This window comes from Styela clava, chromosome 1, assembly GCF_964204865.1.
Source record: "Styela clava chromosome 1, kaStyClav1.hap1.2, whole genome shotgun sequence".
Classification (NCBI taxonomy): domain Eukaryota; kingdom Metazoa; phylum Chordata; class Ascidiacea; order Stolidobranchia; family Styelidae; genus Styela; species Styela clava.
Window position 1 is genome coordinate 18,221,395 of NC_135250.1, and position 12,500 is coordinate 18,233,894.

Consider the following 12,500-nt stretch of genomic DNA (forward strand, 5'->3'; position numbering starts at 1 on the left):
AGCGACCGCCGGGCTGGGCCGGCGGCACATCGAGCGCGGTGCCCAGAAGCCACCATCGCACTCGGCTGCCTTGCTATGCCAACGTGTTACGCGTGTCGCACGGGGCGGAACCCCGATTGACGGCCGCCCTCTCGGCGGCACCCAAAGACAATTAAGTGCGCGGTCGGCCGGGGCCTACCACCACCTTCGGTAATGATCCTTCCGCAGGTTCACCTACGGAACCTTGTTACGACTTTTACTTCCTCTAAATGATCAAGTTTGATCGTCTTCTCGACACGCCGACGCGGCCGTTGCCAGCCGCGACGAGGCCGATCCAAGGATCTCACTAAACCATTCAATCGGTAGTAGCGACGGGCGGTGTGTACAAAGGGCAGGGACGTAATCAACGCTAGTTGATGACTTGCGCTTACTGGGAATTCCTCGTTCAAGGGAAACAATTGCAAGTCCCTATCCCAATCACGAATGAGGTTCAACGGGTTACCCGGACCTTTCGGCCTAGGTTAGACACTCGCTGCTTCACTCAATGTAGCGCGCGTGCGGCCCCGGACATCTAAGGGCATCACAGACCTGTTATTGCTCAATCTCGTGTGGCTAAACGCCACTAGTCCCTCTAAGAAGTTAGACGCCGACCGAGAAGGTCGCGTAACTATTTAGCATACCAGAGTCTCGTTCGTTATCGGAATTAACCAGACAAATCGCTCCACCAACTAAGAACGGCCATGCACCACCACCCACAGAATCAAGAAAGAGCTCTCAATCTGTCAATCCTACCTGTGTCCGGGCCGGGTGAGTTTCCCCGTGTTGAGTCAAATTAAGCCGCAGGCTCCACTCCTGGTGGTGCCCTTCCGTCAATTCCTTTAAGTTTCAGCTTTGCAACCATACTTCCCCCGGAACCCAAAGACTTTGGTTTCCCGGAAGCTGCCGGAAAGGTCGTCATGGTAACGCCTCCCGATCGCTAGTTGGCATCGTTTATATTCAGAACTAGGACGGTATCTGATCGTCTTCGAACCACTGACTTTCGCTCTTGATTAAAGAAAACATTCTTGGCGAATGCTTTCGCAGTAGTTCGTCTTCCGCCGATCCAAGAATTTCACCTCTAACGGCAGAGTACGGACGCCCCCGTCTGTCCCTCTTAATCATTACCTCGTGCTCCGAAAACCAACAAAATAGAACCGAGGTCCTATTCCATTATTCCATGCAACACTATGCAGGCGAACAGCCTGCTTTGAACACTCTAATTTTTTTCAAAGAAAACTTATCGGCCACCGCCGACACTCAGTCAAGAGCACCGACGGAGAACCGAAGGTGAGGCGAACGCAACCAGTGACACGCCTTGCGACGGACAGGCGGCGCTCGCCCAAAATCCAACTACGAGCTATTCAACCGCAACAACTTTAGCATACACTGTTGGAGCTGGAATTACCGCGGCTGCCGGCACCAGACTTGCCCTCCAATGGATACTCGTTAAGAGTTTTAGGATGTACTCATTCCAATTACAGGGCTTCGTTAGAGTCCTGTATTGTTATTTTTCGTCACTACCTCCCCGTGTCGGGAATGGGTAATTTGCGCGCCTGCTGCCTTCCTTGGATGTGGTAGCCGTTTCTCAGGCTCCCTCTCCGGAATCGAACCCTGATTCCCCGTTACCCGTTATCACAAAGGTAGGCACGTAGCGTACCTTCGACAGTTGATAGGGCAGACACTTGAATGATACGTCGTCGGTGCAGAGACCGTACGATCCGCGTGGTTATCCAGAGTCATCAAACGTCACAGGACGAACCCGGTCGGTTTTGATCTGATAAAAGCGCGCCTCCCGAAGTCGGCGCTTAATGCATGTATTAGCTCTAGAATTACCACAGTTATCCACTTCGCTTACGAGACCAAATAAACCAAGACTGATTTAATGAGCCATTCGCAGTTTCGCTTTACGAGAACTCGTACTTGCACCTGCATGGCTTAATCTTTGAGACAAGCATATCACTACTGGCAGGATCAACCAGATAGCTGCGACAGCTGCGCTCGGCCCTTGCTGGGCCGCCCGGCGCATGCTCGTCGCATTCGTTTAAGACCGAGGCGATCGCCTGCGGCCGTACTCAGCTTCGACAGTCGCTGGCCGCGACATCCACGCTCTCGCCGGCAGTGCCAGGCGGAGCGATTTGCGTTTTTTCTTTGCTCGCCCTCTCAAGAGCGGCGTACGGTGCGGGGCCGGTCGGAGCGCACCCTTTTCTCGGTTGCTGGCGGGCGAGAGAGTGCTGCGTCGCCGGCATCGGCGTCGAAAGAAGCCGAGCCGAAAAAAGTTAAAGTACAAACGTGCAAGCATACTAACCTAACCCTAGGTAAGGCATGTTAGAGCGAAAGACAGTAAACTCGAATGAGCCAAGAAAGAGCGGCGTGCGGTGCGGGGCCGGTCGGAGCGCACCCTTTTCTCGGTGGCTGGCGGGCGAGAGAGTGCTGCGTCGCCGGCATCGACGTCGAAAGAAGCCGAGCCGAAAAAAGTTAAAGTACAAACGTGCAAGCATACTAACCTAACCCTAGGTAAGGCATGTTAGAGCGAAAGACAGTAAACCCGAATGAGCCAAGAAAGAGCGGCGTGCGGTGCGGGGCCGGTCGGAGCGCACCCTTTTCTCGGTGGCTGGCGGGCGAGAGAGTGCTGCGTCGCCGGCATCGGCGTCGAAAGAAGCCGAGCCGAAAAAAGTTAAAGTACAAACGTGCAAGCATACTAACCTAACCCTAGGTAAGGCATGTTAGAGCGAAAGACAGTAAACTCGAATGAGCCAAGAAAGAGCGGCGTACGGTGCGGGGCCGGTCGGAGCGCACCCTTTTCTCGGTTGCTGGCGGGCGAGAGAGTGCTGCGTCGCCGGCATCGGCGTCGAAAGAAGCCGAGCCGAAAAAAGTTAAAGTACAAACGTGCAAGCATACTAACCTAACCCTAGGTAAGGCATATTAGAGCGAAAGACAGTAAACTCGAATGAGCCAAGAAAGAGCGGCGTACGGTGCGGGGCCGGTCGGAGCGCACCCTTTTCTCGGTGGCTGGCGGGCGAGAGAGTGCTGCGTCGCCGGCATCGGCGTCGAAAGAAGCCGAGCCGGAAAAAGTTAAAGTACAAACGTGCAAGCATACTAACCTAACCCTAGGTAAGGCATGTTAGAGCGAAAGACAGTAAACTCGAATGAGCCAAGAAAGAGCGGCGTACGGTGCGGGGCCGGTCGGAGCGCACCCTTTTCTCGGTGGCTGGCGGGCGAGAGAGTGCTGCGTCGCCGGCATCGGCGTCGAAAGAAGCCGAGCCGAAAAAAGTTAAAGTACAAACGTGCAAGCATACTAACCTAACCCTAGGTAAGGCATGTTAGAGCGAAAGACAGTAAACTCGAATGAGCCAAGAAAGAGCGGCGTACGGTGCGGGGCCGGTCGGAGCGCACCCTTTTCTCGGTGGCTGGCGGGCGAGAGAGTGCTGCGTCGCCGGCATCGGCGTCGAAAGAAGCCGAGCCGAAAAAAGTTAAAGTACAAACGCGATGCTAATGAGCGAGCCGTTGTCTCGACTAATATGTAGGGGGCGTTCGATCGAGCGTTTGGCTTGAGCGCTTGTCGGCCTAGCAGAACGGTCGCATTGTTATGCCCGGGTTTTAGGCACCGCTGCAGGCGGCCGGCAGAGCTCTTGTTTGTGCGAAACTGAATAGATCGAGCCCGAGAGTGGGCGAGCAAAGAAAAAACGCAAATCGCTCCGCCTGGCACTGCCGGCGAGAGCGTGGACGTCGCGGCCAGCGACTGTCGAAGCTGAGTACGGCCGCAGGCGATCGCCTCGGTCTTAAACGAATGCGACGAGCACGCGCCGGACGGCCCAGCAAGGGCCGAGCGCAGCTGTCGCAGCTATCTGGTTGATCCTGCCAGTAGTGATATGCTTGTCTCAAAGATTAAGCCATGCAGGTGCAAGTACGAGTTCTCGTAAAGCGAAACTGCGAATGGCTTATTAAATTATTACCTCGTGCTTCGAAAACCAACAAAATAGAACCGAGGTCCTATTCCATTATTCCATGCAACACTATGCAGGCGAACAGCCTGCTTTGAACATTGAATTTTTTCAAAGTAAACTTATCGGCCACCGCCGACACTCAGTCAAGAGCACCGACGGAGAACCGAAGGTGAGGCGAACGCAACCAGTGACACGCCTTGCGACGGACCGGCGGCGCTCGCCCAAATCCAACTACGAGCTTTTCAACCGCAACAACTTTAGCATACACTGTTGGAGCTGGAATTACCGCGGCTGCTTGCACCAGACTTGCCCTCCAATGGATACTCGTTAAGAGTTTTAGGATGTACTCATTCCAATTACAGGGCCTCGTTAGAGTCCTGTATTGTTATTTTTCGTCACTACCTCCCCGTGTCGGGAATGGGTAATTTGCGCGCCTGCTGCCTTCCTTGGATGTGGTAGCCGTTTCTCAGGCTCCCTCTCCGGAATCGAACCCTGATTCCCCGTTACCCGTTATCACAAAGGTAGGCACGTAGCGTACCTTCGACAGTTGATAGGGCAGACACTTGAATGATACGTCGTCGGGGCAGAGACCGTACGATCCGCGTGGTTATCCAGAGTCATCAAACGTCACAGGACGAACCCGGTCGGTTTTGATCTGATAAAAGCGCGCCTCCCGAAGTCGGCGCTTAATGCATGTATTAGCTCTAGAATTACCACAGTTATCCACTTCGCTTACGAGACCAAATAAACCAAGACTGATTTAATAAGCCATTCGCAGTTTCGCTTTACGAGAACTCGTACTTGCACCTGCATGGCTTAATCTTTGAGACAAGCATATCACTACTGGCAGGATCAACCAGATAGCTGCGACAGCTGCGCTCGGCCCTTGCTGGGCCGCCCGGCGCGTGCTCGTCGCATTCGTTTGGGACCGAGGCGATCGCCTGCGGCCGTACTCAGCTTCGACAGTCGCTGGCCGCGACGTCCACGCTCTCGCCGGCAGTGCCAGGGGGAGCGATTTGCGTTTTTTCTTTGCTCGCCCACTCTCGGGCTCGATTCATTCAGTTTCGCACAAACAAGAGCTCTGCCGGCCGCCTGCAGCGGTGCCTAAAACCCGGGCATAACAATGCGACCGTTCTGCTAGGCCGACAAGCGCTCAAGCCAAACGCTCGATCGAACGCCCCCTACATATTAGTCGAGACAACGGCTCGCTCATTAGCATCGCGTTTGTACTTTAACTTTTTTCGGCTCGGCTTCTTTCGACGCCGATGCCGGCGACGCAGCACTCTGTCGCCCGCCAGCCACCGAGAAAAGGGTGCGCTCCGACCGGCCCCGCACCGTACGCCGCTCTTTCTTGGCTCATTCGAGTTTACTGTCTTTCGCTCTAACATGCCTTACCTAGGGTTAGGTTAGTATGCTTGCACGTTTGTACTTTAACTTTTTTCGGCTCGGCTTCTTTCGACGCAGATGCCGGCGACGCAGCACTCTCTCGCCCGCCAGCCACCGAGAAAAGGGTGCGCTCCGACCGGCCCCGCACCGTACGCCGCTCTTTCTTGGCTCATTCGAGTTTACTGTCTTTCGCTCTAACATGCCTTACCTAGGGTTAGGTTAGTATGCTTGCACGTTTGTACTTTAACTTTTTCCGGCTCGGCTTCTTTCGACGCCGATGCCGCCGACGCAGCACTCTCTCGCCCGCCAGCCACCGAGAAAAGGGTGCGCTCCGACCGGCCCCGCACCGTACGCCGCTCTTTCTTGGCTCATTCGAGTTTACTGTCTTTCGCTCTAACATGCCTTACCTAGGGTTAGGTTAGTATGCTTGCACGTTTGTACTTTAACTTTTTTCGGCTCGGCTTCTTTCGACGCCGATGCCGGCGACGCAGCACTCTCTCGCCCGCCAGCCACCGAGAAAAGGGTGCGCTCCGACCGGCCCCGCACCGTACGCCGCTCTTTCTTGGCTCATTCGAGTTTACTGTCTTTCGCCCTAACATGCCTTACCTAGGGTTAGGTTAGTATGCTTGCACGTTTGTACTTTAACTTTTTTCGGCTCGGCTTCTTTCGACGCCGATGCCGGCGACGCAGCACTCTCTCGCCCGCCAGCCACCGAGAAAAGGGTGCGCTCCGACCGGCCCCGCACCGTACGCCGCTCTTTCTTGGCTCATTCGAGTTTACTGTCTTTCGCTCTAACATGCCTTACCTAGTGTTAGGTTAGTATGCTTGCACGTTTGTACTTTAACTTTTTCCGGCTCGGCTTCTTTCGACGCCGATGCCGGAGACGCAGCACTCTCTCGCCCGCCAGCCACCGAGAAAAGGGTGCGCTCCGACCGGCCCCGCACCGTACGCCGCTCTTTCTTGGCTCATTCGAGTTTACTGTCTTTCGCTCTAACATGCCTTACCTAGGGTTAGGTTAGTATGCTTGGACGTTTGTACTTTAACTTTTTTCGGCTCGGCTTCTTTCGACGCCGATGCCGGCGACGCAGCACTCTCTCGCCCGCCAGCCACCGAGAAAAGGGTGCGCTCCGACCGGCCCCGCACCGTACGCCGCTCTTTCTTGGCTCATTCGAGTTTACTGTCTTTCGCTCTAACATGCCTTACCTAGGGTTAGGTTAGTATGCTTGCACGTTTGTACTTTAACTTTTTTCGGCTCGGCTTCTTTCGACGCCGATGCCGGCGACGCAGCACTCTCTCGCCCGCCAGCAACCGAGAAAAGGGTGCGCTCCGACCGGCCCCGCACCGTACGCCGCTCTTTCTTGGCTCATTCGAGTTTACTGTCTTTCGCTCTAACATGCCTTACCTAGGGTTAGGTTAGTATGCTTGCACGTTTGTACTTTAACTTTTTCGGCTCGGCTTCTTTCGACGTCGATGCAGGCGACGCAGCACTCTCTCGCCCGCCAGCCACCGAGAAAAGGGTGCGCTCCGACCGGCCCCGCACCGCACGCCGCTCTTTCTTGGCTCATTCGAGTTTACTGTCTTTCGCTCTAACATGCCTTACCTAGGGTTAGGTTAGTATGCTTGCACGTTTGTACTTTAACTTTTTTCGGCTCGGCTTCTTTCGACGCCGATGCCGGCGACGCAGCACTCTCTCGCCCGCCAGCCACCGAGAAAAGGGTGCGCTCCGACCGGCCCCGCACCGTACGCCGCTCTTTCTTGGCTCATTCGAGTTTACTGTCTTTCGCTCTAACATGCCTTACCTAGGGTTAGGTTAGTATGCTTGCACGTTTGTACTTTAACTTTTTTCGGCTCGGCTTCTTTCGACGCCGATGCCGGCGACGCAGCACTCTCTCGCCCGCCAGCCACCGAGAAAAGGGTGCGCTCCGACCGGCCCCGCACCGCACGCCGCTCTTTCTTGGCTCATTCGGGTTTACTGTCTTTCGCTCTAACATGCCTTACCTAGGGTTAGGTTAGTATGCTTGCACGTTTGTACTTTAACTTTTTTCGGCTCGGCTTCTTTCGACGCCGATGCCGGCGACGCAGCACTCTCTCGCCCGCCAGCAACCGAGAAAAGGGTGCGCTCCGACCGGCCCCGCACCGTACGCCGCTCTTTCTTGGCTCATTCGAGTTTACTGTCTTTCGCTCTAACATGCCTTACCTAGGGTTAGGTTAGTATGCTTGCACGTTTGTACTTTAACTTTTTTCGGCTCGGCTTCTTTCGACGCCGATGCCGGCGACGCAGCACTCTCTCGCCCGCCAGCCACCGAGAAAAGGGTGCGCTCCGACCGGCCCCGCACCGCACGCCGCTCTTTCTTGGCTCATTCGAGTTTACTGTCTTTCGCTCTAACATGCCTTACCTAGGGTTAGGTTAGTATGCTTGCACGTTTGTACTTTAACTTTTTCCGGCTCGGCTTCTTTCGACGCCGATGCCGCCGACGCAGCACTCTCTAACACGCCAGCAACCGAGAAAAGGGTGCGCTCCGACCGGCCCCGCACCGTACGCCGCTCTTTCTTGGCTCATTCGAGTTTACTGTCTTTCGCTCTAACATGCCTTACCTAGGGTTAGGTTAGTATGCTTGCACGTTTGTACTTTAACTTTTTTCGGCTCGGCTTCTTTCGACGCCGATGCCGGCGACGCAGCACTCTCTCGCCCGCCAGCCACCGAGAAAAGGGTGCGCTCCGACCGGCCCCGCACCGCACGCCGCTCTTTCTTGGCTCATTCGAGTTTACTGTCTTTCGCTCTAACATGCCTTACCTAGGGTTAGGTTAGTATGCTTGCACGTTTGTACTTTAACTTTTTCGGCTCGGCTTCTTTCGACGTCGATGCAGGCGACGCAGCACTCTCTCGCCCGCCAGCCACCGAGAAAAGGGTGCGCTCCGACCGGCCCCGCACCGCACGCCGCTCTTTCTTGGCTCATTCGAGTTTACTGTCTTTCGCTCTAACATGCCTTACCTAGGGTTAGGTTAGTATGCTTGCACGTTTGTACTTTAACTTTTTTCGGCTCGGCTTCTTTCGACGCCGATGCCGGCGACGCAGCACTCTCTCGCCCGCCAGCCACCGAGAAAAGGGTGCGCTCCGACCGGCCCCGCACCGTACGCCGCTCTTTCTTGGCTCATTCGAGTTTACTGTCTTTCGCTCTAACATGCCTTACCTAGGGTTAGGTTAGTATGCTTGCACGTTTGTACTTTAACTTTTTTCGGCTCGGCTTCTTTCGACGCCGATGCCGGCGACGCAGCACTCTCTCGCCCGCCAGCCACCGAGAAAAGGGTGCGCTCCGACCGGCCCCGCACCGCACGCCGCTCTTTCTTGGCTCATTCGGGTTTACTGTCTTTCGCTCTAACATGCCTTACCTAGGGTTAGGTTAGTATGCTTGCACGTTTGTACTTTAACTTTTTTCGGCTCGGCTTCTTTCGACGCCGATGCCGGCGACGCAGCACTCTCTCGCCCGCCAGCCACCGAGAAAAGGGTGCGCTCCGACCGGCCCCGCACCGTACGCCGCTCTTTCTTGGCTCATTCGAGTTTACTGTCTTTCGCTCTAACATGCCTTACCTAGGGTTAGGTTAGTATGCTTGCACGTTTGTACTTTAACTTTTTTCGGCTCGGCTTCTTTCAACGCCGATGCCGGCGACGCAGCACTCTCTCGCCCGCCAGCAACCGAGAAAAGGGTGCGCTCCGACCGGCCCCGCACCGCACGCCGCTCTTTCTTGGCTCATTCGAGTTTACTGTCTTTCGCTCTAACATGCCTTACCTAGGGTTAGGTTAGTATGCTTGCACGTTTGTACTTTAACTTTTTCCGGCTCGGCTTCTTTCGACGCCGATGCCGCCGACGCAGCACTCTCTCGCCCGCCAGCCACCGAGAAAAGGGTGCGCTCCGACCGGCCCCGCACCGTACGTCGCTCTTTCTTGGCTCATTCGAGTTTACTGTCTTTCGCTCTAACATGCCTTACCTAGGGTTAGGTTAGTATGCTTGCACGTTTGTACTTTAACTTTTTTCGGCTCGGCTTCTTTCGACGCCGATGCCGGCGACGCAGCACTCTCTCGCCCGCCAGCCACCGAGAAAAGGGTGCGCTCCGACCGGCCCCGCACCGTACGCCGCTCTTTCTTGGCTCATTCGAGTTTACTGTCTTTCGCTCTAACATGCCTTACCTAGGGTTAGGTTAGTATGCTTGCACGTTTGTACTTTAACTTTTTTCGGCTCGGCTTCTTTCGACGCCGATGCCGGCGACGCAGCACTCTCTCGCCCGCCAGCCACCGAGAAAAGGGTGCGCTCCGACCGGCCCCGCACCGTACGCCGCTCTTTCTTGGCTCATTCGAGTTTACTGTCTTTCGCTCTAACATGCCTTACCTAGGGTTAGGTTAGTATGCTTGGACGTTTGTACTTTAACTTTTTTCGGCTCGGCTTCTTTCGACGCCGATGCCGGCGACGCAGCACTCTCTCGCCCGCCAGCCACCGAGAAAAGGGTGCGCTCCGACCGGCCCCGCACCGTACGCCGCTCTTTCTTGGCTCATTCGAGTTTACTGTCTTTCGCTCTAACATGCCTTACCTAGGGTTAGGTTAGTATGCTTGCACGTTTGTACTTTAACTTTTTTCGGCTCGGCTTCTTTCAACGCCGATGCCGGCGACGCAGCACTCTCTCGCCCGCCAGCAACCGAGAAAAGGGTGCGCTCCGACCGGCCCCGCACCGCACGCCGCTCTTTCTTGGCTCATTCGAGTTTACTGTCTTTCGCTCTAACATGCCTTACCTAGGGTTAGGTTAGTATGCTTGCACGTTTGTACTTTAACTTTTTCCGGCTCGGCTTCTTTCGACGCCGATGCCGCCGACGCAGCACTCTCTCGCCCGCCAGCCACCGAGAAAAGGGTGCGCTCCGACCGGCCCCGCACCGTACGTCGCTCTTTCTTGGCTCATTCGAGTTTACTGTCTTTCGCTCTAACATGCCTTACCTAGGGTTAGGTTAGTATGCTTGCACGTTTGTACTTTAACTTTTTTCGGCTCGGCTTCTTTCGACGCCGATGCCGGCGACGCAGCACTCTCTCGCCCGCCAGCCACCGAGAAAAGGGTGCGCTCCGACCGGCCCCGCACCGTACGTCGCTCTTTCTTGGCTCATTCGAGTTTACTGTCTTTTGCCCTAACATGCCTTACCTAGGGTTAGGTTAGTTTGCTTGCACGTTTGTACTTTAACTTTTTTCGGCTCGGTTTCTTTCGACGCCGATGCCGGCGACGCAGCACTCTCTCGCCCGCCAGCCACCGAGAAAAGGGTGCGCTCCGACCGGCCCCGCACCGTACGCCGCTCTTTCTTGGCTCATTCGAGTTTACTGTCTTTCGCTCTAACATGCCTTACCTAGGGTTAGGTTAGTATGCTTGCACGTTTGTACTTTAACTTTTTCCGGCTCGGCTTCTTTCGACGCCGATGCCGGCGACGCAGCACTCTCTCGCCCGCCAGCCACCGAGAAAAGGGTGCGCTCCGACCGGCCCCGCACCGTACGCCGCTCTTTCTTGGCTCATTCGAGTTTACTGTCTTTCGCTCTAACACTCTCTCGCCCGCCAGCAACCGAGAAAAGGGTGCGCTCCGACCGGCCCCGCACCGTACGCCGCTCTTTCTTGGCTCATTCGAGTTTACTGTCTTTCGCTCTAACATGCCTTACCTAGGGTTAGGTTAGTATGCTTGCACGTTTGTACTTTAACTTTTTCGGCTCGGCTTCTTTCGACGTCGATGCAGGCGACGCAGCACTCTCTCGCCCGCCAGCCACCGAGAAAAGGGTGCGCTCCGACCGGCCCCGCACCGCACGCCGCTCTTTCTTGGCTCATTCGAGTTTACTGTCTTTCGCTCTAACATGCCTTACCTAGGGTTAGGTTAGTATGCTTGCACGTTTGTACTTTAACTTTTTTCGGCTCGGCTTCTTTCGACGCCGATGCCGGCGACGCAGCACTCTCTCGCCCGCCAGCCACCGAGAAAAGGGTGCGCTCCGACCGGCCCCGCACCGTACGCCGCTCTTTCTTGGCTCATTCGAGTTTACTGTCTTTCGCTCTAACATGCCTTACCTAGGGTTAGGTTAGTATGCTTGCACGTTTGTACTTTAACTTTTTTCGGCTCGGCTTCTTTCGACGCCGATGCCGGCGACGCAGCACTCTCTCGCCCGCCAGCCACCGAGAAAAGGGTGCGCTCCGACCGGCCCCGCACCGCACGCCGCTCTTTCTTGGCTCATTCGGGTTTACTGTCTTTCGCTCTAACATGCCTTACCTAGGGTTAGGTTAGTATGCTTGCACGTTTGTACTTTAACTTTTTTCGGCTCGGCTTCTTTCGACGCCGATGCCGGCGACGCAGCACTCTCTCGCCCGCCAGCAACCGAGAAAAGGGTGCGCTCCGACCGGCCCCGCACCGTACGCCGCTCTTTCTTGGCTCATTCGAGTTTACTGTCTTTCGCTCTAACATGCCTTACCTAGGGTTAGGTTAGTATGCTTGCACGTTTGTACTTTAACTTTTTTCGGCTCGGCTTCTTTCGACGCCGATGCCGGCGACGCAGCACTCTCTCGCCCGCCAGCCACCGAGAAAAGGGTGCGCTCCGACCGGCCCCGCACCGCACGCCGCTCTTTCTTGGCTCATTCGAGTTTACTGTCTTTCGCTCTAACATGCCTTACCTAGGGTTAGGTTAGTATGCTTGCACGTTTGTACTTTAACTTTTTCGGCTCGGCTTCTTTCGACGTCGATGCAGGCGACGCAGCACTCTCTCGCCCGCCAGCCACCGAGAAAAGGGTGCGCTCCGACCGGCCCCGCACCGCACGCCGCTCTTTCTTGGCTCATTCGAGTTTACTGTCTTTCGCTCTAACATGCCTTACCTAGGGTTAGGTTAGTATGCTTGCACGTTTGTACTTTAACTTTTTTCGGCTCGGCTTCTTTCGACGCCGATGCCGGCGACGCAGCACTCTCTCGCCCGCCAGCCACCGAGAAAAGGGTGCGCTCCGACCGGCCCCGCGCCGTACGCCGCTCTTTCTTGGCTCATTCGAGTTTACTGTCTTTCGCTCTAACATGCCTTACCTAGGGTTAGGTTAGTATGCTTGCACGTTTGTACTTTAACTTTTTTCGGCTCGGCTTCTTTCGACGCCGATGCCGGC

The 12,500-nt window shown here is 55.6% G+C and overlaps 1 non-coding gene and 1 pseudogene across 1 annotated transcript; both read right to left on the reverse strand.

Moving 5' to 3' along the window:
• Positions 1 to 190: 190 nt before the first annotated feature.
• LOC144430522 (small subunit ribosomal RNA) lies at positions 191 to 2,000 on the reverse strand. Its single transcript, XR_013479587.1, has one exon. It is a non-coding gene; the product is annotated as a small subunit ribosomal RNA (ribosomal RNA).
• A 1,897-nt stretch (positions 2,001 to 3,897) lies between these two features.
• LOC144430545 (small subunit ribosomal RNA) lies at positions 3,898 to 4,822 on the reverse strand (annotated as a pseudogene).
• Positions 4,823 to 12,500: the final 7,678 nt, after the last annotated feature.